This window comes from Mus pahari, chromosome 3, assembly GCF_900095145.1.
Source record: "Mus pahari chromosome 3, PAHARI_EIJ_v1.1, whole genome shotgun sequence".
Classification (NCBI taxonomy): Eukaryota; Metazoa; Chordata; class Mammalia; order Rodentia; family Muridae; genus Mus; species Mus pahari.
Window position 1 is genome coordinate 71,181,859 of NC_034592.1, and position 2,999 is coordinate 71,184,857.

The 2,999-nt window shown below is 34.4% G+C and overlaps 1 non-coding gene across 1 annotated transcript; it reads right to left on the reverse strand.

The window, feature by feature from the left end:
• Window positions 1-1,952: 1,952 nt before the first annotated feature.
• Window positions 1,953-2,135, reverse strand: LOC115063778. The gene has a single exon (XR_003843644.1). It is a non-coding gene; the product is annotated as a U2 spliceosomal RNA (small nuclear RNA).
• Window positions 2,136-2,999: the final 864 nt, after the last annotated feature.

The following is a 2,999-nucleotide window of genomic DNA, read 5'->3' on the forward strand; positions in this document are numbered from 1 at the left end:
TGGACTTTTATACCCATTTCCTTCTTTAGGATAAGAAAACTTTCTACGATTTTGTTGAAAATATTTTCTGGTCCTTTGAGCTGGGAATCTTCTTCTTCTATTATTATTATACTTAGGTTTGGCCTTTTCATAGTGTCTAAGATTTCCGAAATGGTTTGTGTCAGGAACTTTTTAGATTTAACATTTTCTTTCACATTTCTATCTGTTTCTTCCATTGTGTCTTCAGTTCCTGAGAGTTTTTTCTCTCCCATCTCTCGTAATCTGCTGAGGATGCTTGCACTGGTGCTTTCTGTTTCCTTCATCTATTTCAGTAATTCCCTCAGTTTGCGTTTTCTTTATTACTTCTATTTTCATTTTCAGATCTTCAACAGTTTTATTTGTCTCCTTTAACAGTAACCTCTAACCTCCCCATCTCCAGTAGGGTGTTGGAATCTAACTAAGCAATTGAATTTTGTACTAATTTTGTTTCATATTGTAATGGAAGTTGAGAAAGATTTTCATACTGAAGTTGGAAAAAGAGTCACCTGAGAGGTGGTGAATTATTTAACTTTACAGTAAGAAAAATACCCATTTTTTTACATAGAAATATAGAAATAATTGCTGATTTCATAAAATTATTTAGATGCCTGTGGATATTGAAGATGTTTCTCTGGTAACTGTGACACTATATTTTGACACATTTAAGTAGTCTGGACTTATATGCACAATGAAAGACAACTGCATAGGAAAGCATTTAGCTTCTTCATCACCCACTTAGAACTGCTTTGTCAAATAGTTTCAAGACTCATAAAAGAATCTTTTATTTACTTACTCTAATTGATGTCTGGAGACTGTCTGCTTCCCTCAGGTAACCAAGGCCTAGTTCTGGAAGCTTCTAGCCCCCACACAATTTAATTTAGGGCTAGAATGTTTTTAGCCTCCAAGCCTTACTGCTGAATAAATTCACCATTTCTAGTTCTTCCTGAGCCCTGGATGACTGGCTCAGCTCAGTGGTACTGGCTCAAAAACCCCTCTCCAAGATGATTTATTCAATCTGGCTTCTCTCAGTTTTTCAATGAATTACTCCTCTTGGCTTCAAACTAATTTTGGTAATATGTTCTAATCTTTTGTCTCCTTCTAATTTATCTCTAGCTTTTTCTGTCTTCACCTGTGTCTAGCTAGCTTGTTCTCTGACTTCAATCTGTCCTTGTAAAATGCTCCCAATAAAACGGCTTCCTTCCTTTGTTCCTCTCTTTGCACTGCTCTCTTAGGTAGCATCCTGTCTCATGAGAGTTGGACAGATCCTATTATGACAAATCTTTCTCTGATTCATAATTTTGTCTGCCACTCAATGATACATTGCTCTCAAATGGTGACTTCCTTCCACACACTAACTTTACCTTCATTGGGAGTAAAGATATATATCAAGGGTATGTCTGTAATCCAACGAGAAGGATTAAAGTTATATACTAAGGGTGATCCACAGAGCCACAGTACAACTAGAAACAGGGTGGGATTTTTTTTCAGTAAATAACACAATCTTGAGGTTCACAGAATGAGCAGATATCCTGTAATACCTTCTTGAATCTATTATTACATTTCCTTTTCAATTATCAAACTGTAAGTCATTCAGTTTGTGAATTATCATGTGTTTCACATGTATCTCTGTTTCTTAGTGTCTTCACAACAATAACTCCACAGGTCCAATGAATTCTAGTATAAATCCTGAAGCTCTGCTCTACAAAATTCCCCAGACTTGAGTTCTTTTACTCTAGTTTAATGGATTTGCAGCATTTTCTCTCAAAATTTTTCTTCAGATCTCTCATACAACCAAACCTCTTCCCCATGATCTTACTCTGTGTTGCTAAGAAGAAATAGAAGTTGTACACATAGTATGCCCAGTAAAAACAAACAAATTGTATCCTCATGTCATTTGCCTATCATATCAAAATTACTTAATTTTAGTTCTTTTTCAGGATTATTTTAGGCAGTACTGCAATATCAGGTTGACATGTAGTCTGGATGGTACAATCTCCCTTTTCATATTGTAATTCCCCAAATCCACTTAATGTTCTTTTTCTATATTGAGGAGGTGACAGGTATCAACTAGCAAGAAGAGATAGTACACTTGATCTTAGCCAAAAGGCTAAAATTATGCCAGCCTACTTTTCTAACTGTGCTGAGATTTTATGCACTGATGTCAAGTTTATACATAGAAAGTAGTTTGAGTTTCAGCCTCAAAGGAAAATCAATTCCTCAAGCCATCAAATTAAGGTTATGCCTCTGAGAATCAAAGACTATTTTAATTGGATCCTTATAATTATTGTTGGAACATCATGGGATTATTTTGAATCAATACATTATAAATCCTTCCATTTGGTTTATGTAACATGATATATACATATCCACAGGTACTTATTTTCTGTGTTTGGTAAGTAAAGATGTACCTTGAATGTTTGCAGTTTTATGACTGTAGAAAATATATTTCCTGAATTTTCCTTGATCGTTCTTTTCATATATTGATATTTTTGTGTCTCCAAAGAATCCATGTCATATACATGTTCTTCAAATATATAGTTGTGGGACAAACACGTTGTTGTCTAAGTGTGGAATGCCTGAAGAGTAAGCTATGTGGTTTTACATATTCACCACCACTGTGCACACAATGACAGAGAGATCATTGTTCAAATGCCTATGCAGACTTCATCTCGTATTTTCATGATGGATTTAGTAAAATAAAAATAAAACCCAAAAATCTACACTTGTTTTGAGGTAATTGCATTGTTTATTCACTGTTTAAATGCTACCTTTATAAGAAGAGGTTTTCTAACATCTAAAAATGGTTTATTGCATTTGTTTAATTTTGTCTGTGATTAATATCTACAGTGTAATATGCATTTCAGGAATGGGCAGAGTTTGTTTACTGTTATAAGCTCCTATAACGGGACAGAACGAAGAATATCACTTATGTGTGTATATGAATGAATATGTGAACTGTCAATTAGACAGGTTAATATTTG